General features: G+C 27.3%; 1 long non-coding RNA gene across 1 annotated transcript; it reads right to left on the reverse strand.

Moving 5' to 3' along the window:
* Window positions 1–14096: 14096 nt before the first annotated feature.
* LOC136087407 (uncharacterized) lies at window positions 14097–20468 on the reverse strand. The gene is made up of 6 exons (XR_010641772.1): window positions 18100–20468; window positions 17457–18017; window positions 15942–16176; window positions 15234–15327; window positions 14944–15109; window positions 14097–14823 (listed from the first exon to the last, which is right to left on the reverse strand). It is a non-coding gene; the product is annotated as an uncharacterized LOC136087407 (long non-coding RNA).
* Between the last annotated feature and the right edge of the window lie 4650 nt (window positions 20469–25118).

Here is a 25118-nt window from a genome sequence, read left to right on the forward strand (position 1 = left end):
GTTTCGCACCAAATTGCAAAGAAACTGGATATATCACGTGAAAAATGACCAAAAAAGCAACTGACATTGTAAAAAAGCGAAGAAAATCTATCAGAGCAAAGCAGAAAGGTGACTGTGACATTTTAAAAGAAAAAGAACCTTATAGACTCTTGTGCAACAGGAAATTATTAGCATTTAAAAAAAATGTTTGTTGAGATTTTTACTTTTCAAACTTTCTTTTGTATTTTTCTCACCTTCGCATTTTGAATGTTTCTTGAAAACTTAAAAGATGATAACTTATTATTGGATAGAGTATTTGCTTTCAAATTTTCAGGATATGTTCACAACATATATGCACTCTATTTAACCGTCAGAATTTTAATGAATCACTCTAAATATTGATTTATAGACCTAAACGTTTCAAATCATACCACAAAGCTATTGAAAATCGATAGGTTCATCCGAAAAAGTTTATAACTTTTTTAATATTCTGATTTAGGAAAAATCTGACGGTTAAATGGAGTATCTAGGTGTACTGCAGAATGTTTTAGAATTTATTTGAAAACAGATAAAGACAAACTGACTTACAGCATTTTGAAATGTGATCAATTTCGCTGATTTTATTTTTTCCCACATTATGGATCAACCAAATGTAATTTTTTTTTTTTTTTTTTTTTGAATCAACCTAATTCTCTCCAAGAAACTCTATAAACACTTAAATATGGTAGATTTCTTTTTATTTGTCAAAATCACCTTTTTTATAGGGTTACCACCTTACTAAGTTAAATAACTATTGTAAACTTCTAAAGATTTGGAAATAAACGAATGTTAAAAAATATGAATAAGCCGTCATGAAGAAGGATGTAAACTCTTTATTCCAATTATTAAACTGAGAAGTATTCAAACCGACGCAAGATCTCTGTGGATAAATAAAGAATTAAAAGCGTTGTTAAAAGCAAAAAGAAACGTTTGGTTCAAATGCAGAATGAAGAAATTCAGGGATATTTATTTACTTACAAAATAAGTTGAACAAGAATAATAAAAAATAGCTGAATCAAAGAATTGAAGGTTTGGAAAAAAAACCTTGCAGTTCAATGTTTAACCTCCACAAATTTTTTGCATATATAATCAAAAAACTAAATTCAAAGACAATATAAAGCAATCCAACTAAAATATGGTAGTATATAAACTGATTTAAAACAAAGAGAAATAATAGTCTATAATAACTCCTTGTTTAAAAGTAATTGCAAATGTATTGATTAAATATTTTGCATCGGTATTCAATAAACCACAGGCTTCATCTGATCTGCTCAAACCATAAATATAGAGACACAAAGATTCTGCATAAATCCAGATTTTAATGTCTCTGTTGAAGAGGAATACTTAAGCAAGTTGGTCATTAATAAGGCAACTGGAACGGAAAAGTTCATTCAAAAGTTCATTCAAAAGTTCATTCAAAAGTTCTAAAGGAGTGCAAATCCGCTTTAGCCAAACCACTATTGTTAAAGAAATGAAAAGATTATGAAACTCTTATTTATAGCCTTAGTTCTTTTACGTTTAGAATATGTAGCTCCCATCTAGAATTCTTATTGGCAGTATGATAAATATAAACTAGAGTGTGTACAATAGAGAGCTAGTCTAGAACTAAACCAGACTTGAAAGTTCAAAAGGATACGGTTATTATTATAATGACGCAGTGTTTAGTTATTTATACAATATTTATATATATATATATATATATATATATATATATATATATATATATATATATATATATATATAATATACTCCTAGTCAGCGCTAGGAGTATAGGAACATGTTTTTTTTGTTCCCGTTTTATTGTTTTTTTTTTTTCCTTTTTCTACTTTTATCATAAATATAATAATTTTTTAACTTTTATCATACTTTTATTTTTATTTATACATATTTAAATTCTTTTATTTTATTATAAAAATATGTTTTTTATATATATTTTTGTTATTTTTATTTATTAATTATATATTATATTTCATTTCCATCTAATTACAAAAACAATTAATTACAACTATATAACCATATTAAAACCTTGCTGTAAACCTAACCTTAATTCTGACCTTGATGCTGACCCAAACCAGACCCTCAGTCGATGTAGCAGCACTCCGCTGCGAATCAGGCTATTTGATAGTCGATTTACTTTTTGTTCTCTATAAAAGTTGTATAGGGGGATACTTTTTTTACATAAAAACGATGCTTACGAGGACAAAAAATTAACGGGTACACTAAAATGTCCCCGATAATGCTAATGTTCCCGTAAGTGTTCGTTTTTTTGTAAAATCTGTCCACGTAAGTGATACTATAAGTGTATATATATACATATACATGTACATATGCATATATATATATATATATATATATATATATATATATATATATATATATATATATATATATATATATATATATATATATATATATATATATATATATATATATATATATATAAATGAATAGTATATTTTAAATAATAACTTTTTTTATGTTTGTATGTTGTGTGTTACATCTGTTATAGTTACAAACTCTACATAGTTTAGACTCATCAACCTTGAAGCGTACAGCGCTATTATATTATACTTGCTGACCAAACTCGTAAAAATATGGGTTTTTGTAATTCTAATTTACACCTACTTTTTCTATACTTTTTCCTTATATCCCAGCTAACACACATACGTTGATAAAACGTTAGAAAAATGTTGCGCGTTGCGTTGGCTCAAGATCGAACACCAACGTTGTTTTTATATCATTTTGGTTACAAACGCAACGTCGCCAACAACCAAAAAACAATGTATGTATTGTATTTTAAGTCGGCATTACGTAATATTTTACGTTGATACAACATTGTATTTTATGTTGGCACAACGTTGTATTTTAAGTTGATTCAACTTTATATTTAACTTTTATCGTAATTAAATTTAAATTTGTTTTATATTTTAGTTTATATATACGCATTGCATATCATATAGTTATGCGCATATATAATTTAGCGGTTTTTGCATTTAATCTGGTGAACTTTTGTATGAATCTGGTAGTTTTTACATTTAATCTGGCGATTTTTTGCATTAAATCCGGCGGTTTTTTGCAATGCATGTTATAAATTGCTTAAATGATTGGTAATAAAAAATATTTTACATATTCCAGTTAAAAATAAGTTTAAATGTGTAAAAAATAGTATAATCCAATAGCATGGAGTAATAGTAATAATAATAATAACAATAATAACAATAGTAATAATAATAATAATAATATTAATAATGACAACATTATATATATATATAAATATATTTATAAATATATATATATATATATATATATATATATATATATATATATATATATATATATATATATATATATATATATATATATATATATATATATATATATATATATATATATATATATATATATATCAGAGCCGTAACTGCCGGGGGAAGGGGCAGGGGCATAGGCCCCCCCAATAATTTAAAAAAAAAATTTTTTTTAAGGTCATGCCTTAAAAAAAATACATTTTTTCAATCAAAGAAACCCCAGGCCCCCAATATCAAAATTGTTACGGCTCTGTATGTATATATATATATATATATATATATATATATATATATATATATATATATATATATATATATATATATATATATATATATATATATCATAGTTATGTTGTGGCCTCTTGATGGCAATACACATCGATTCGGGGTCGTTTATCGGAGACTGTATCCCTCGTTTCTTATCATATGAAAATTGAACGGACTTTCATTGATATAAATGATATTTCTGTAACGTTGTTGCAATGTCAAGTTTAATTACCATGAAACAAATGTTTTTCTTTCTTTTTTCAACTTTGCAGTATTGTGTCTTTCATTAATGGGTCTTAATATTTTGTAGGTATAATTTAATTTTCTTAACTATCTCCATAATGTAAAGATATTGATATCGATTCCCAACTCTACCTTAATCTCCTGTAGATTATAGTTTGTTTTTTTTATCTGCAATTAACTTATATAGCTTATTTCTTATTTCTTCAGTACAACCTGACTGTTGAAAACCACCTCTAACACCAGGATTGATATTACCTGTTGATATATATTGATGGACCACGCGTCGTATCGAAGTCTCACTTCTATGCACGAGTTTCGATACTTTTTTACACTTTTCCCTTCATTAATTACAAGAATAATGAACAAATTTCTCACTTCACATTAATTCCTGAGCATTGTCTTCGTGCGTTATTCATTTTAGAGTTTTAAAAAATTATAAAGAAAACGGGATTAAATTGTATATAAGGAAGTTAAATTAAATGAAGCAATAAAAACAAAACTATTTTTCATGATAAAAAAAACCACCAGGTTGAATGTAAAAACCCACCAGATTAAATGTAAAAAACCGCCACATTAAATGCAAAAAACCACCAGATTAAATGCAAAAACCGGTATAATCAACATTTATCTATACTCTTTATAACTAACTAGCAATCCCGGACCCGTGAAATACGGGTCTTGGTAAGTCTATTATACACCGATCATTTCTATACTTATACCTTACTTCAATATTTTCTAGTAAGAGGTAGAAAAATCATACATATTGTCTGCCTTTTAATGTAGTGAATAAAAAAAATTTATAACATAACTTTAAAAAATTTTAAACGCTTTCGTAGTAATTTGCGCAACCCGATTTTTCGTGTTAGAAAAGAAAACTGTCAAATCTTTGTTTTGAATTAAAAGTTAATGTTCAATACTTTATAACTTCTTATTATAAATTGAAAGCATCTATAAAAAAACAGGTACTTAAAATTTTTTGCTTTATTAAGTTTCTGTTAAGTTTTTTTTTAATTTTTTCCAGAACATCAGCAGCTTATTAGGGACCTCCGCCCGTTTTTTAATTTTGTAGAAAATAAAAGTTTGAATGTTAAATCTTTTTTTTTATAAAAAAAAATTGTCTCCTTATTGTGTGTTGATCGCGTAGTCTTAACTAATTACCTAAACACATTATTAACTTAAGTATCTCTATCGTGACGTAGGCGCGAAAAAATTTCTACCGCTGCAATATGTCGTAATTTTATGCAAACGGGTAGCCAATTATAGTTTTGAAGAAAGTAATAACTTTTATTTATTTTTTTTATCTTTATGTCATTTAAACTAACAATTTATTAACATTTAGTTCGAATTTTTTTATAAAAGTACAAATTTCGAATAATTTTTTAGTTAAATTTAATGAGGAAAAATTTTTAAGATTTGTTGGGCCCTAATGAAAATTTTTTAGGGACAACTCCGAACAACTAGCCGCGCCACTGATTAAAGCATTTATTATTAATTATATTGCTTCGTTGGAGAAGGTAATTTGTAAGGATAACCCATTACCCTCACAGACCTAATTAGTAAACTGTGTCGGCCATAAATACCTAAGAGGACACTAGTACTTCTACAAAAGGTTACAAACTTGTTTTAACTTTTAAAAAAAGAGAATATTTAAAAAACTTTTTTCAAAGTAATAATTTTTCACTATTTTTACTTTTAATATTGCAATACAACAGCACTGCGTTGACGATGTGTTTGTTACAATTGCTAAAACCTTTCCATCAATCATGCACAAAATAAAATTGAAATCAATAATAACAAACTTTCCATTAACCAATTCAATATTCACTGAATGCAAATCGAAAATTTTATTTTCTATTTTACGTTTTTTTCCTAAAACGACTACAGCAGTTTCTTTGATGAAATGAAGTTCAATTGGCCTACAAAATCTTACACTAAGAGGCATTAAGTTGGTCCACAAAAATTCATTTTTTGAATTTGATACACTAAGCCTCAAAGGTGTTGTTACAACTGCAAACATGCTTGAATCTTGACTGTCGACAGAATCGGAAAACGCTTGGTTGTACAAAGACTGCCCAGTAGATCCATCCATATCCCAACTGTTTAAAAGCAAAATATTTTCACTTAGTTTGTTACTAATATCCAAATAATTCATTATTCCTTTTTGCTTCTTTTTTACAATTCTTTCAGCGGTATGATTCATAAGTGCTTGTAAATCTACTTTGACTCTTAAATTACTGATTTCCAAGCGATCATCCTGTGGACCACACAACTTAAGTGCTTTTTCAACTGTTGAATAAGATGGATATCTTATTTTAGATGCCTGTTGGATTCGTTTATAGCCAGATACGCTAAAATCTACGTCAATTATTATTGCAGCCGCTTCTTTAGCTGTCATTTTATCGTTGTCATTTGTCAACTGAACAAACATATGATGTGAACCTTTATGATTTTTGATAAATGTGTTAACACATTGAATAAAGAAAAATCTTTTTGATTATATACTTTTCTACGGGCTATAAGCAATGATTTTTCAATTGAATCAAAATTTGCATTTGTATGCTCTCCTGCAATTATTCGACGTTTACTTCTTTTACTCATATCATCAAAATCTTTTTTTGGTCGCCCTTTTATGTCTTGTACCAATTCCAATGACGAAAAGTCTATTTCAAACTTTTGATTTAACCATTTTTTGAGTTTCTTTTTAAAAAAAACTGTGTTTCTTGATGAATCTCTCCAAAATCTTTGGTAATTCGATTCAACTCCATTTAACTCTTATACCAAGTTTACTTTTTTACCATCACTCATACAAATTCTAGAGGTTATGAAAAGTAAAGCAATGTTTATATTTTCTTCTTTTGTTGAATATTTGAAACAGCTAATAATATCTTTAGTTGTAAAGTCCATTGCTTTCAATTTTAGTAGAATATATAACTTTTTATTCTTTTAACTTTTTAATTTTATTTTAATTATGTTAATTTCAAGCATGGAATGTTCATTTTAAGCATAGGATAATAACACATATGCAAATAATTACCTAATTAAATGTCAATTATCAATAATAAACTATCGTTTTCAATTGATTATTGAATACAAAGTCTTATGTAGACTTTTGATCAATTACACAGGTCAACAAAAAAATTTTTTTTTTCTGGTGCCGAGCAAACAATTTGTTTTTTGTATAGCATTTCTCATTTTGATTTCAAATATGCAACTCTTTTTTTACCATCAGGTCAAGTTGTAAAGATATTTAGGTTCAAATCTTAAGTATTTAGGGTAAAGTCCCTAATATTGTCGAAAAAAAAGTTATTCAAAAGTATGTCAACCTGGGTCTCAAAAGAAGCGTATTTTCATAGAGATTTTAAAAATGTTATTCATTTGTAATAAAAATAAGTATTTTGTGTATTTTTGGTGAATAACATTCTGTTGACTTTTTTTTAAGAGTCTTTAGCATTTTTTCATATAATTTTTTTGTCAATTAATTTAAGGAAAAATATTTATGTTTTCTAAAATCTCTATGAAAATACGCTTCTTTTGAGACCCAGGTTGACATACTTTTGAATAACTTTTAATTCGACAATATTAGGGACTTTACCCTAAATACTTAAGATTTGAGCCTAAATATCTTTACAACTTGACCTGATGGTAAAAAAAGAGTTACATATTTGAAATCAAAATGAGAAATGCTATACAAAAAACAAGTTGTTTGCTCGGCACCAGAAAAAATTATTTTTTTGTTGACCTGTGTTATCAGTAGTGAAAACAAAAAATTGAAAATTAGCTATAATCCAGGTAGCGCAAACTTCAAATAGAGAATTTCTCGCATAGTCGCAAAAAGTCGCAGCTAATTTTTTAATTTCTTAAAAAAAGATTCAATTCCACGTTATTTAATAATAATTTGGTCGATATCTTTTTATACTATATTTATTGCGAGTTCACGGAAGTTGGAAGTTGTGATTTTTTGTGAAACTTTTTTTCGGCTTAAAACATCATGAAAATTGAAAAAGAAAACAAGTTTCTTTTTTTTTGATCTATAATATATAAACAAATTAGCAGAAAAAAAAACTATTCACGAAACACTGCAAGAAAAACAAAAACGTATAATTTTTTTAGAAAACTTGAATTTGGCAACCATTTTTGACTTTGATGGTCACTATCTCTGGGATTACTATCACCAGAGTAAAAATATTTTGTATTTTCCTTAATCCGAACATTTTAAAGCAGTAGGAATTTAGTTTACAAAAACTTTTTTTTGTATTTTGGCCATCCCAAAACACACAATGCGCTGTTTTGATGTTTATTCCAATTTTAGGCTTTTTAAAAACTCTCTCCTTTTGTTTGTTTTAGTAAATTTTATCTTTATATATCAACAATAGAACTTAAAAATGTTTCAATTTGTATTTTAGAAAATTAGGAAAGATTCAAAACAGTTAATTTGCTAGCGCCAGTTTTGTACTTCAGAAACGTAGCGAGATAACCACTTTAATAAAACACACTCAGCTACCAATTTTTAACACTATTTAAAAAACAAAAGACGGAATTCAATGATTAACTTTATAAAACGGCAATTAAATGCTTTAAATCAAAGTTAAGAAGATTTTGCCGCAATGCAATTTTTATTTAAAAAGTAAAACTTTATAATAGTAAAAATTTCTATTGAACTTTAAAAATGTTTTATTTTTATTTCAAAACATCGAAAAAGATTTAAAAACAGTTTAAAATTTTGGAAAGCAAGGATTTGAACCAGGCAATCCACTTCAGAATGATGCGACCTAACCACTTCAGTCACAAAGTTTTAAAAGTATTTAATAAACAAAAGACTTTTTAAAACGGTAAATAAATGCTGTAAAAAAATTAAGGAAATGTTGTCGCAATTTTAAAGTAAAACTGTGAAATTTGATATATGTTTTAACATTACACAACTTGAAGTAGATATTTGCATACACATTCGTTCATATTTTTTCATAAACTGCTGCGACTCTTTTTCACCATTATTTCTGGTGTAATGGCTGCAAAGAGTCCCATGTCAAGCACTCACAAATGGGTAACGGCGTTGAATTGAATAATAATAGTAGCATTATGACGTCGCCATTATAAATTGCAAGATAAAAAAAACAAATAATAAAAGTTTCACAAAGATATCCATGGGACCCGTATATACATAACAAACACCATAAAATAAAATCCATTAATAGTATAAAAATTAAAATTTAGGAAAAAATGAAAAAAACTTTACGAAATAGTCACGAACATCTACTATCAAATTCAAGTTTCCTTTTTTAAAAATGTTTCTAATTTCATTTCTATGTTTGTCTTGTTTATTTTGTTGTGTTAGCATAAGTAACTCATTTGTAAATTATTTTTTAATTTTTCCATCAAACTTTTTTAATAAATACTTTTTCGTAAATTCTTTGTTTTCATACTGACATCTTTATTATTCATTTATTTCGTCATTAAAAAAAAAGAATACAATGCCGTGTTATAAAAATAAAATCTGTATGACGGGGGGCTAAATGAAGAGAATACTTGCCTTATCTCATTCTGTTAAAATATATTTCAACAATAACATTTTCTAATAACAAACAGCCAAAAAAACTTCTGACCTGTACTTTTGTTAAAGTTAAAAAAAAATTTAAAACTGTTAGCATGAGGACATTTGGTAGGTTAGAGCTGGTCAAAAATATCTAAAACATAAAAAATGAGTGGCTGCATTTTATCTTATTCGTACATTGTATGAGCAGTTTAACACTGTGAACAAAGTTTTTTATTTAACACTGTGAACAAAGTTTGTCTTTTCTAATCTTAAAATCGGACATCATTTTGTTAGTGGGAAATATAAAATGTGCTGTTTTAAAAAAAGTTTCGTTTTTTTTTTTTTTTTTTTTTAGAGTAACAATTAAGATTAAACACTAATCTTAATTGTTAATTAATTAATAAATAAACGAAAATAATAAGAATATGATTGCACTAGGTACATCCAAATGCACTTTAAGGTTGTCCAAAAGATTGTGTAGAAGAATTTATCAAATGTTGGTGCGTTTACGTTTACGCTTCCACCGACAAAAATGCTAAACCACTGTCAAAGGATGGTTAACTTCCAAAAGTATCATACATACAATATTTGCAGATACATCCATTCACATACATCAATTTTTTTTTTTTTTTTATAATTTTTTTATTTTTTTTTTTAATTTTTTTTTATTTTTTTTTTTAATTTTTTATATATTTTTTTTATTACAAAATTAAATTCAATATTAAAAGTATATACCGTTCGTAATACAAATTATTTACAAATATTACAAATTAGAATAAAAATTAAAGTAAACAAGTAAATAATAAATGACTGCTGTACAAATAATGTCACTGCAACTTTTAACAAAATTCAAATAACGGTGTTTAAATATAGTTTCTCACATAACTTTAAATCAATATTGTATAAAAGTAAAATATAAATGAGTGATGACAAAACTGGTATAATTATAAGTATATAAATATATTTTCAATTGAGAAAATTACTTTTTTTAGTTTTCTTTTGAACATATAATAATTCCATTCATTCAATAAATCCATTCATGAGAAAAATCAAAATTTTTTAAAATTATTTGGTTCCATAAAAAAGCTCCACGAAAAGAAATGCAAAATTTACCAAAGTTTGTTTAAAATTTTGATTGTTCAATAAAATTATCACTTCTTAAAGAATGATTTTTTTTTTTTAAAGAATATAAATCACAAAAGGAAGCTGGAGATGAGTTGGTTTTACATTTAAACATAAAACAAAGAACATTGTAAACATTTACTTGATATATATTAAAAACATTCATCTTAAATAAGACTGGCCATGAGTGATTTTTGAAATTTATAAGACGTGCAATGTGCTTCTGCTGACAATAAAGTGGCTTTAATTTACTTTTATGGGTACTACCCCATGCAATATTAGCATAATTAATATGACAGTGTATAAAAGAGTAATATAGTTGAGTTAATGAATGTTTGTTTAAAACGCTTCTTGCTTTATATAAAACTCCAATGCTTTTTGCAATTTTGTTGCATAAATGTCCAATGTGATTCTTCCACGATAAATTTTCATCTACAATGATACCTAGAAAATTTGTGAAAATTACTCTTTTTATTTGAATATTATCAATATTTCGGGACACATTTCAAAAAACTAAACATTTAAATACGGTAAAATCACTAAACTCCTTTAAGTTTCTAATAAAAAATGAAATTTTTAAACATTATAAATAATTTTTTATTTTTTCTAAATGAACATCGAATTCCATTATTCTTAGTTTTTTTATTTTTTGTTTTGTTTGTTTGATTGTCTCTTATTTTTTATCTTTAAAATAATTTGTCAGTATTTTTAAATGACTATCGTTAAAATTATATTGATACTATTTACTTTCTTTCTTTAAATGTAAATATTTATGAAAGATTTTTATCTTTCTATTATATTGGAATTGTACATAGTATTTTTAACAATCTTAATCTATTTTAAACTTGTAAAGCCCACATAGGGGCTCTATGAAAAGATTGTGGTGACTTTAGTCATCCATATCTTCTTTGAGCCCCTACCTGTTTTTTATAAATCCACTATTTTTTGAATGTAAATGTTTCTTTGTAATTATATTTTCTTATTATATAAACAGCAAATATATATTAAAAAAAAAAAAAAAATGAAGAAGAGGCATATTACTTGGAAGTAAATGTTTTTTAAATCGTGGATGAAAGAAAATTCATTTAGTTTTATCAATGTTGAGTGAAAGTTTATTTGACTTAAACCAGTCAGATATTTTTGTTAGTTCAATTTTCATTTCATAAAAAAGTTTATTGATGTTATTATAAGATAGGAATAGGTTTGTATTATCAGCAAACATTATTGTTGTTAATTTTGAGACTTCATGGAGATCGTTAACATAAATTAGAAATAATAAGGGCCCTAGTATAGATCCCTGTGGAACTCCACAGATTATATTTAGATAATCTATATCTCCATATTCTTGTGAAGAAGATCCGTCAACATAAACAAATAGTTTGCGATGTTTTAAATAGCTTTTTAGTAGTTTTAAAGCATTAACGGAGATACCATAATGTTCAAGTTTTTTAAACAGTATTTCATGGTCAGTTGTGTCGAAAGCCTTAGATAGGTCTATAAAGACGCCTAAAGTAAACTCTGACTTTTCGAATGAATCAGTTATTCTACGAGTAAGATGAATTATTGCATGTTCAGTAGAGTTATTAAGATGAATTATTGCATGCTCAGTAGAGTTATTTCTTTTAAAACCGTATTGATTTATGTATAGTAAATATTAACAGCAAGATGATTAGCTATTTTGTTGAACAAAATTCTTTCTAAAATTTTTGAAAAAACAGAGAGAATAGATATTGGTCGATAATTACTGACATTTGATGGTTCACCTCCTTCAAATATAGGCGTTATTTTTGCTATTTTCAATTGATCGGGGAAAATTCCTTGATTTATAGAACATTTAAAAGCTTTAAAACGAATATGTTTTTTATGGTATCGTGTGAATCTATGACTATATTACATTTTATATCATCATTAATTAATAATTTCGTTAGCTTTTTTGTTGGTGTTTTTTATATGAAGATTTAGAAAAAAATGCTCTCAATCTTTTTCATCTAAATTTTTCAAAAGACGCTTCCTAAATATAAATCTTATATTTTGTTTTTTTTATTGGTTTATTTAAGGTGGTCGTCTAGTAAAAAATGTGTAAAAAATCACATTTTTGTTATTGACGTAGTTTAAAAAAGAAATTTTTGCTCTTTCAGAAAATATATACTTTTACACATGTTTTTTAATTAGATTTTTCCAAAGTTTACTTCCTATAATGACATGTATTAGTTTGTTCCCTTAGCAACGTTTTTAGCAACAATTTTTTTTGGTTGTTTTGAGCTAAAATTATTAACCAAACTTGATAATATAAACTTTCTTAAGAATAAAGAAACTTAAAGCCTAAAAGAATTTATTGATAAAGAAAAACACCAGGACGGAGAAGATAATTATTCTAAATGATCATTTTAACTTTTTTATTTTTATTTTGACAGTTTTCTCTGTTTGTGATAATTCAGACTTAAAACAAGCATATCTCAGCTTCTATGAATTATTTTTGAATGAAATTTTCAGGGTTTGTTCATCTGTATATAAGTTAGTATGTGAACCAGAATCTATTTAATTCTTTGAGTATTTTAGGAGTTATAGGATGATTTTTGTTGAATTTTACCCCTTTTTTACTTTCCCCAAATACATTGAGCTACCATTATGGATGTAAACATAACTATAAGTTTTTACTGGTTCACATACTAATTTAATGTATATCCTGCATGCAAACCAAACATCATGCGAAACTAAGGTGCAGATTACTAGAACATTTTTTTGCTGATTCAGCATTAAAGAACGTAAATAATTTTTTTATTTCGTTATTTTTTTTTTTAGTATAATGCAAATATAACTTCTTTATGCTGAAAAATAGAATAAATTTTCCAACAAATTTTTTATTTTTTTACTAGACGATCACCTTAATAAATTATATAAAGTTAAAACTATTCGATTTTTGTATTAGTACTTTGTTTTTCTTTTTTTATAAAAAGAAGCTTTTTTATATTCATAATTTTGGAATTCGGTTGAAATTTTATGCTGCCATTTCCTCGGCATATTTTGTACACAAAAAATTATTTTACTTATGGTTCCAGTTTATGTAAGATCCTTGTGGTTGTTAAAATTTGATTTAAAAATTTTAGAAAAAGTATTTACTACATAAAATTCTTATCTAAAATCTAAAAATCATCGTGGTCGTGACCCAGACGGCACATCTGGTTTTAATCTCGGAATTAAAACCCGTATAAACACGTGTTTGTTACGATCCATGCGTAAACCAAAAACACGTGGATTTCACGGGAAGTTTAACTGGAGTTTTACACGTGTTTTTTATGGTTTTAAACACGAGTTTTTTTATGTTTTAAATACGCGTTTTTGAGGTTTTAAACTCGTGTTTTATGAGGTTTTAAATTCGTGTTTTCTATAGTCTAAAACGGACTTATGGCATTTAATAAAGTTTCCAAACGGAAACTTTATTTAATGCCATAAGTTAGTTCAGGCATAAGTTTTCCAAATTTATGCCTGAACTAACAGCTGTTCAGCACGGTTTAATGATAAACCAAAAATACGTAGGTTTTGTTAGACACGATTATAGCTTTAAACCGTTTAAACCTTTTTTTATATATACTACATTATATTTACGACAATTTTGTTGTTTTATTTTTGTTTTTTAAGGTAAATTATTTTACAATAATACTACAAAGAAAAAATAAACGAAGAAATAAAAAACCAAATCATTAAAAATAAGCTAATAAAAGACGTTTGGCACATGGTTACCATACATAATATTTAATTTTGATTGATCGCCTCTTCCGTCATTATAAAATCTAAAATTGTATAACAATACGCTTTCGCATTTTCACAAACAATTCCAGTAGCATCAAATGTTCTTTTTAATTTTTCTTAAAAGTCGGGTCTCGAACTTTACTAATTCCTCAATTGAGGTAACCTGTTCAAATTTAATTTCATTCAAATCTTTATCTAAAAACTATTGCAGTAGCTCAAATTTCTTTTTATGTAATGGTGTGACACAATCATTTTACGCTAAAACATGGCATCATCCATGGGAGAAGTTTCGTTTGTCTGATTTTTTGGTCGATCTGTATTGGTAATGGTTTTTGATGATTCGCCTTAATCTGTTTAAAAAAAAACAAGTTTTATAATAAATAACAAAATAAATGATTATCTTTTTGTATTGTACCTAAATAAATGCACTATAAAAAATGCTGTCTGAAAAAACCAGAGTAATGATTCGATGGAAAAGTAAAATTGATTTTTTCCTTATTAATCACGCTTGTTTATGTCTGTACATTTAAATGGAATCGACCCTTCATTCTTCTTTTCAAATTGTTTTTTAGAGCCACCAACTTTAACCTAAATAAGAGACGCCCTTTAAGAATTTATGAAACCCATTAAGAAACATAAATTATCAAATATACTATTGTACTTTTTAAATATTATAAACTTTTAAATTAAATGCAAATAAGTTATTACTTTGGAAAGACCCAGAAGCCCGAGTATTCACAAGTATTTTCATTAGCATTTGTACCAGGATGTAAATCCTCTCTTAATTGATTTTTGCTTATAAATATAGAAATCTTTAAAGGTTGATTCGAAACCATCTCATTTGGTTTTTGTTGCTTGTTAAAGTGCAAATATCCTGTTTTAAGATGAATTAGACTAATATACACTCAAATACAGGTAATAAATATAAATATAAGTTATACATAATATTTAAAAAAACCAAATGCACACATGCCCCCTGTTCATTAATAGTCACCTACCTTAATCAACATTAATATTATTATCTTCATTAAGTTTCTGAAGTCTTCTATAATATATTTTCTTCATCTAGATTATGTGATAACGGTAAAACTCCTAAAAGATAAAATTTGCAAAATCAAAACTTACCAGAAATATTAGTGTCATTTAAAATTTTTTGAAGTTAAAGATAAATAACTAGAGTTTAAATACAAGTATTTTCATTAACAGTTGTACCACGATTAATATTTTTTCTCATTGTCTTTTTCGTTGAACATGTGAAAAACTTAGTAGTTGACTTTTAGTAGAATTAGTAAGATTATTTTAGTAGATTATAAGTAAGTAGAAGACTTATAGTAGAATCTTTTCAATTTATGTTTTGTTGCTTATTAAAACCCACATATTCTGGTTTAAAAATGTTATATATATATATATATATATATATATATATACACACGCAAACAAAACAAAAAAAGTTCAATATGTGCTAATGCATATCACTAGCCATAGTCTGCTTGATAATAGACTCTTACTTTTATCAGCAAAAAAATATCATTTCTGCAATCAGATAGACTATGCAAGAAATTTTCTTGCTGGCTTTGGCTCATGCCATATTTTTAATACTGCTGACTCATTTTTGTATCTTCTCAAACAATTAAAAATTAATTTAACATTTACATAATAATTTTCAAATATAAACAATTGATTTACAGATAAGTAAAGTTACTTACGGACAGTATTTTGCAACAAAGTATTACTAGATTTTGCTGTCAATATTGGTAGAGAAAGTTTATTTGATGAAGCATAGGTAGTATATTGGTGCAGCCTCGTAGCTCGAAGACAAATTTAAACATACAGGAAATAAATTTCCAGCTAAAGCTGATCGATATTTTTTCATATATTCTTTCCACTATGCTGAACTTGTTCTTTTCATTTTTGTTAAATAATTATCATTAATAGGATATCCTATAGCATTTAGTACACACACCTTTATATAGGAACAACACTAGTATATATCAAACATATATAAATAATAAAAATACTAATAGAAAAAAAAATAATACTATTAACACAAAAAATCTATTTTATATATATATATATATATATATATATATATATATATATATATATATATATATATATTCATACACACAATTTTACATACGCCGAATTACACACACATATGTGTGTATATGAGTACATATTACGTATACATAACATACATTTATTTATAAGTGTATGTATGTATATATGTATATTTATATATATATATATATATATATATATATATATATATATATATATATATATATATACATATATATATATTTATACATACATACATATTATATAGACTTATACATACATACATATATACATATGAATACATAAATAAACACATACATATTTTATATATGTATTATACATACATATATAAAATATACATTGTATAAATTATATAGATACACAAGTGTGTATGTATATAGATACACATGTGTATATATATGTGTATATATATATATATATACACATATATATACACACGTGTATATTTATATATGTGTGTGTGTTTGTGTGTGTGTATATATATATATATATATATATATATATATATATATATATATATATATATATATATATATATATATATATATATATATATATATTCATGCTAATACTTAACAAAAACTGAATTTATTTAACATATAAATTTTCTCGACAAATGTTTTCCTGAAAGTTCTTGTTACACACTCTAAAACCTTCCGAATAATAAAAATGCAATAAATTTGAAAAATCCCGTGCTTTTAGTAATGGTTTTACATTCGTTGCGAAAACTTTTGATAATTTAATACTCCATTTTTGTAACTGAAAAACCATCACTAAAAACTTAATATCCAAACTGGTTTTTTGGTAAAATATAGTAGTTAATTTCACGGAATCAAAACCCTGTTCTTGACACGTGTTATTCTTAGTGTTTTCGGGAGTTTTAAACACGCAACAGAAACCACGCGTAACTTTTAAACGAGTTGTGCCGTCTGGGGAGAGTATAACTACAAGTTTCAAGTAAGCACAAAAATGGAAATAAAGTATTTTTACTTGTGCTCTCTAAACAACAATTAGTGCGATTTTTTTCACAACCACCTTGTCTTCCAATTCAATCTTTTTTAATTCCTTTTTTAATTATTTATTTATTTAATTATTACCACTATTAATTTAATTGTTACAATTATTAATTTAATTATTACCACTTCTTCTCATGATTCAAACAATCTGGATTCTAAGACCACTTCTTCTAATTCAAATCTGTTTATACTTTAAAATAATACCTTCACAACTTCTTTGCATAACTTTCATATTTAATAACTTACTAAAAACAAAACTTTATACAAAGTTAACCATATAATCTCGTTATTTCATATAAAAAAGTTTGAAAATGATGCTTTAATGATGTTATTATTAACAACAAACGGGTAACTAAATTTTTAAAAGTTATATATTAATAAATATTAATAAATGTTATTAACAACTTAAGTGTATAATATATTAATAAATATTAACTACTTAAGAGTAATTCCATGTCAAAACAACCAGGCCATGTAACCCTATGTCTTTGGATTTTTTTTATATTTTTACCATAGTTAGTACATTATAAAATAAGATAAATCCCAAAATTTCAAGGTCTAACTCCCAACGGTTCGTGAGTAATGGTTGTTTTAATTTTGGCTACTATTATTGTTTTGGTCATTTTCCGCCATTTTTAATTTTACATTTCTCTTTATAAAACCATGCCTTTAAACGTGTGAATTCTAAAAATAAGTGAATTAGTTAATCTCAAGATGAGGAATTTAAATATATAAATAAAAAACTCATTTTATAATTAAAAAGTACCTAAATATCAATTATAAATGTTAAACTAATGGACACCTGCCACTGTAAAATTTTTAGGTGTGCGGTAAATTTTTTTAGCCTAAAATTTCAAATTAGGTCATTGTATGTTTGAAGAACATTGTGTGAAAAAATCATTTATGCCAAATACATAGTTCTGTAAATATTTTACTTTTGTACTAAAAATGTATATATAATTGCAGGGGCGGACCACGATTTTTTGGTGTTTGAGTTAAATAACTTCCAGCTAAGTTCTATACTCCAAACCTTTGAATGTTCATACTTATGTCATTTAAGGATGTTTGCAAAAAATTGCGCTACGAAGAGCCTGGGAACAAAAATACCCTAAAAAGTAGAAATCATCCGCCCAAACGTGAAGGGAATTAATTTTTCCAAACAGAAAAATTACTTACTTAAATAAGACTAAAAATTGTACATATTTTTAAAATTTTGTCAAAAAATCATTTGGTATTAAGAAGGTATAACCATGTAAAGTTTACAACCCCCTCAAAACGAGGGGGGTTATTTAATTAGGTATGATTTCTAAACAAATCATTATTTTTCAATGAAATTTTTTTACCTTAAAGAAATTTCTACCTAGTTTAGGATATTAGAATTCATATTTCAAAAAATTTATTTCCCCCACGTTTTAGTTTTCTAATTTTTAGGGTATTTTTGTTCCCAAGTTCTTTGCGGCGCAAATTTTTGCAAAACATCTTTAAATGACATAAGTATGAACATTCAAAGGTTTGGAATATAGAACTTACCTGGAAGTTATTTAACTCAAACACTAAAAAATCGTGGATCCGCTCCTGAATTAAACGTGCAATTTTTATTTCTTTTCCTAAGAGTAATTCCATTTCAAAACAACCAGGCCATACAACCCTAAATTCTCTGATTTGTTTTTCAATTTTCGCCAAAGTACTTTAGGAAAAAATGTTAATTCCTACCTAAATCTAAATCTAAGTGGTTCTCAAGTTATGAAAGTTTTTTTAATGTATTTTTTATTTCCTTTTTGTTCTTTGGTTCCTTTTCTTTTCCAATTATCAGTTTAATTACTGAAAAAATAAGTTTAATTGCTGAATTTAGACATATTCATCTAATTTAAATGTTGCAATTAGTTCTACATAAATAATGTAATTAATACTTGTGCATTTTTAAATTTGCAATTATAACATTTTTTAATTCATTATCAAAATGATTTCATGTGATATTAGTAAAGTTTTGAAGTCAGAATGCCATAAAACCTCATATTCTAGAAATAAAGAGATTTTTTTACTACATGACCTAGACACTGATACTCGTCAAAACATTTTATGTAGATCTGAGTTGCGTGCTTGTGAAGAACTATTCAGCATTTGTAATCACCATTTTCACTACTTTGGAAAAAGATTTGAAAAGAAAAATGGCAATTTTTGTAATGTTTATAAAGTGCATAAAAAAAAAATGAAAGGTAATTTGATTTAAAATATTTTTTATGTAATTATATCAAAGAAACCCTTCTTTAATTCTCAAATTGTATTACTTTTCTGAAGGATGTGGAGGACAGTATAAAAATTTTCAAAATCTATGCCATCACTCAGAAGATTTTTTAGCTGAATGGATATTTTTTGCAACCAGTCATGGCAAATATTCTTGTGATGCAATAGGTGATACAGTAAAACGAACAACACCAAAAAAACGTCCAAAGAAAAATCAAATACTAACAATCGATGCAACGTTTGAATTTTGCATTCAAAAAACGCTCACAATAAAGTTCTTTAAAATTGATAAAGGAACTATGGTTAATGTTAGAGCTACATAAAACAAACGATTTGAGAAAGGAAAAACAATACCAGGAAGTCGAGGATTTCACCATTGCATACCAGTTTCGAAAGCATCTATATTATTTAAAAAAACTAGTAACAATATAAATCCAAAATCTATTAATATAACTAAAAAATCAAACTACCAAAATTTAGGTTTAATAAATTTTGAGCTAATGCAGAAATACAAATATTACGCATGTACATATAACTCGTTTTGGTGAATTGCAGTAGTTGAAGAAAAAGATGAAGAATATAATGATATAAAAATAAAGTTTATGCATCCACACGGTCCATCTGAACAGTTTTTCTGGCCGAAAAGGAATAATTTTTGTTGGATACCAATCACCAATGTAATAACATTAATAAGTGCACCAACAATAATATCAGACAAATATGAACTTTCAAAAAAAGATTTCAACAAAATTAATAAGTATATATTTGTAAATCAATAATTTTTAATGGATATATTATAAAAGATTGTATATCAATTCAAGTATGCATCATTTTTATTTATTTTAAATACTACGATAAGCGAAATATGCTATATTTGCTTTTTTTGTAACATTTTTCATGTAATTTTTAAACTATGTATTTGGCAGAAATGATTTTTTCACACAATGTTCTTCAAACATACAATGATCTAATTTGAAATTTTAGGCTTAAAAAATTTACTGCACACCTAAAAATTTTACTGGGGCAGGTGTCCACTATTTTAACATTTATAATTGATATTTAGGTACTTTTTAATTATAAAATGAGTTTTTTATTTATATATTCAAATTCCTCACCTAGAAATTAACTAAGTCACTTATTTTTAGAACTCAAATGTTTATAGACTTGGTTTTATAAGGAGAAATGTAAATTTAAAAATGGCGGAAAATGACCAAAACAATAATAGTAGCCAAAATTAAAACAACGATTACTCACAAACCGTTGGGAGTTAGACCTTGAAATTTTGGGATTTATCTTATTTTATAATGTACTAACTATGGTAAAAATATAAAAAAAATCTAAGGACATAGGGTTGCATTTAAAAAAAAAATTGGTTGTTTTGACGTGGAATTACTCTTAAGTAAAGCCTTATTTTAAAGAAAAATTAAATACTTCATATTTACTGATATACAAAATTTAACGTCTTTGTATCATGTTTTTATGATTTAATGTTATATCAAAAAGTACTCAATTGTTTTAAATTTATAGCAATAAAATTCTATATAAATGCACTCATATATATATATATATATATATATATATATATATATATATATATATATATATATATATATATATATATATATATATATATATATATATATATATATATATATATATATGTATATAGACCATAACTTATACATTTTTCAAACAATGTATAAGTTATGGTCTATATACAAGTTTTAACTCGAATATAAATTCATAGCAACAAAATTCTCGAATAAAGATAAATAAAAACTAATTTAACATTAAAACCTGTAATATACTATATGCTTGTAACACACTATAACTTTCATTTCTGTAAAGCCACTGGCTAAATTAATAATATAAAATTTTCTAAAGTCATGAAACTTATAAATCTAATATTTTCTTCATAGCTTAGCATACTATTTAAATAATAAAGAGGGTTTCAGAAGGTTATGGGCTAAGTTGGGCTACAACTTCATCCAAAGTTTTGCAGTCTTCATCACTTTCATTATCAGTCTCGTTATATTCATCAATATGCCTATAAGAGCGCTTTATTGAACTATGTGCGGATGCCTTTTTTTTCCATGCTTTATATAAGGTTACTTTCTATATATGTTTGTGTGCTACAAAATTTGAAATCAAATTTTGAAAGCTTTTTTCTCAACCAATTTTGCTCAGATTTTGCACACTTAATCATTTTCGATGACAATACAAGGAAATGGAAAAATTTGACCAAAAAAAGTTAATTAAGTTAACAAAAATTTAATTTGTATTTCCCTATACATTTTATTTATTTGATATGAATTGCGTATTACGTCACAAAAATCATTGATTTGCAAATTATTTGCAGTTTCGAAGACATTAAAGCGCAGCGATTCAAAACCTATTGTTTTAAGTTATTAAGTAATAAGTCTTTAGTTATTAAGTTAAAAACCTATTGTTTTAAGTTATTAAGTTAATAAGTCTTAAGTTATTAAGTTAAAAAACAAAAATTTAGTAAAAACAGTAATTTTTAAATTTAAAAAAAAAAAAAAACAGTAATTTTTCCTTCTACAAAAGATAACAAAAAAAGAATTTCTAGGCCCAATAGAATTCTGCTTGCATAAAGCATGGATTTGAAAAAAGAATTTTTTTTTGATTTGCTAGTTTTCTGTAAGATAGTAAGCTAGTAAAATATCAGAAAAACGATTTTTGAACAAACTATAATTTGTTGAAAAATTGAAAATTTTTTTTTTACTTTTATGAATAACAAATAAAACGCGCATATATATATATATATATATATATATATATATATATATATATATATATATATATATATATATATATATATATATATATATATATATATATATATATATATATATATATATATATATATATATATATATATATATATATATATATATATATATATATATATTAGGGTGGTCCTTATTCATAACAAAAAAAATTTTCTTCAGTTTTCTGACGGGGCACCCCCTTGAATGGTTGACGTTTATGAAAAAATAATTGTTCTGAAAAATTTGTTTGAAAAAAATACATTTTAGGGGTCCCTACCGCAGAGTTTATATCTATAAAAGTGTCCACAGAAGGCTCATATGCTCAGTATTCTACAATATGAATGATTAAGACAAATATGATCACAGAGCACAACATTGCTTTATTGAAGCACATTTAAACAACTGTTACAGTGTTACATATTGTAATTATTATTGTCCTTCTGTGTTGAGACTGTCAAAGTGATAAAAACCGTCTAGTTAGTCCATTGCCAGGGTATTTTTCGCTCAATCAGGAAATCGCTGGTGGTACTTCTTTACAATTAAGAGAAGGCACTGTTTCTGCTCCTCATCGTTTGTGTGCAGCTCGTTGTATTCGTCCATTAAGGCAACTCCACGTTCTGCTATGTCATTCACAACTCTCATACTACTGATAGTGTTCTTTGCCAACTGATAGTCAGCATCTGCAGACCAAAGCTTCACATCTTTGTTGAGGAAAGTTGACGGTAGACCAGTGATGATGAAGAATCTACGACTGCTCTCGGTGACAAAGTCTTCCAAGTTCTTGGAGCTCACCAGCGTAGGATCAACAGTTATCTTCTTCAAAGGATGTTCTGCACCCGGTGCTTGCAGGGCACTGACCATCAGATGTTTAGTTTCATCGGAGACTTTGTCATCAAAGAAAGCCAATGCAATCAGTTCTTCTGACAAGTACCACAAATGTCCTAAAATTTTCTTCATTGCAATCTGAGAGACTGCTTGATTGTGTGCCTTGTATTTGTCGATCTCCTTAATAAGCTCGAGATCAACACGAGGCGAAGATGGCGCTGACGGCGCTCTAAACCAGGCCTTGACATACAGAGTCACTGTGAAAAGACACACGTCTGCTATTCCCTTCTCTTCTTTCTTTGTCATCTTGAATTGGCTTCTCAGCACCCATATTTTCAATGAATAAATAGCCTTGGCCATCCATCTGGCTCGATGCAGTCCTGCCGGAGCTTTGAATGAGCATCCTTGAGATGGAACGCCTCCCAGAAACATTATTGTCAGCTCTAGCAGTTCGCGATAATCATCACGAGGCTGAAACTGTTGCAGTTGGTTTTCAGCAAATGCAATAATTTTATTTGCAACACTGGAAACGGCACTGTGCACGATGTAATTCGAACTAGATGTCTGAAAGTTTGACCGGTCAATGATTTCCCAACTGCTTTGAAACCTTTTAAAAATCATGATGTCTGAACCCTTTGAAGGGTCAAGAGAAAGAGTAACCGTTGCCTCTAAGAGTATTTTTAAAATGTGATGACGGCAAGCAAACCAGAGCAAATCTTTGTCAAACTTCTGCTCCAGTAGGATGCAAGCACCATTTCTTGGACCACTATTGACGGAAGTAGTGTCGAAGCTCACGCACTTGACTTTATCAGCTATGCCCCACACTACAGTGGCATCATAAATAGCTGTTGCTGCAGCTTCTCCAATTCCAGATGGTAGCTTCGGTACACAAAGAAGTTGGTCAACTCCTAGTCCAGACACGAGGATTGGGAGCTGGTCCACAATTTATTTGCTACTGATATCTTCCTGCAATTTCCCATCCCAGTGTATTGTTAGTGGAACTGTTGGCTTGAATTCTGCTTTCAAGTTCTCTTCCATTCTCTGCCTACATTTCATGCTTTCTCTTCGACGATCGATTGATATTAAACTCTGCTGGGTCATGACCGAGGTGCTGCAGTGCTGGAGTCAGGACTAGTGCAGCATTTCAATCACTGACCTTTGCCATATCCAGACATACTGCTAACTTGTCATTCAGTATTTTGTGTGTGTGCCACGTTTAGTTCTCTTTGAAGTTGTGCTTGATGATGGCTCACCAAATGCTTCATTATCATTACCAGACTCCTGTTTGCTTTCGGAATTCTGAAGAATAGCTTTCTCCTCTCTGGCCACTCTGTCCTGTTCTTCTCTCTCTTTTCTTCTCTTGAAGTTTTCTTCTCTACTGTGAACATCTCTTTCTCTTTTGGCCATGGCTTTGTCAACACTTCCCATCTTAATACGTCGTCCCGCCTCACGCTGAGCTAACAGGAACTCCCTGTCCTCCTGCATGCTAATCATCTTCATGGCGTCCGCATGAGCAATGTCAAAAAGACTCTCTAAGCCATCCTTCCATTCTTCTTCCTTCTTCAGTAGACTTTCAGAGCGCTTTGCTTTATTTTCCTTATTTTTCTTCAGTTTGTCATATTCATGGAACAGACATTCAACTTTTTCAACAACGTGTTTCTTCAACCGTGTCGGGATGCGGGCTTTAGCCCACACTTCAAGAACATCATTAGTTGTTGAATGTGATGCTTCACGAATGGTCTATTTGATGGCCTCTTTGTAATAGAAGAAAAGTGTCTTGACTTCCTTCTTTGACGGTAACTTTGTAGAGCTGAGAATTTCAGACCTTTGGCCTATCAGCCACAACTCAGTTTCTCGTCTTGTAGTTGGTTTCGAAGTCCTACAGCAAGCATTGGCCATCTCCCTTAAAATAATAAATGTTATT

Source organism: Hydra vulgaris, chromosome 11 (assembly GCF_038396675.1).
Source record: "Hydra vulgaris chromosome 11, alternate assembly HydraT2T_AEP".
In the NCBI taxonomy this organism is placed as follows: domain Eukaryota; kingdom Metazoa; phylum Cnidaria; class Hydrozoa; order Anthoathecata; family Hydridae; genus Hydra; species Hydra vulgaris.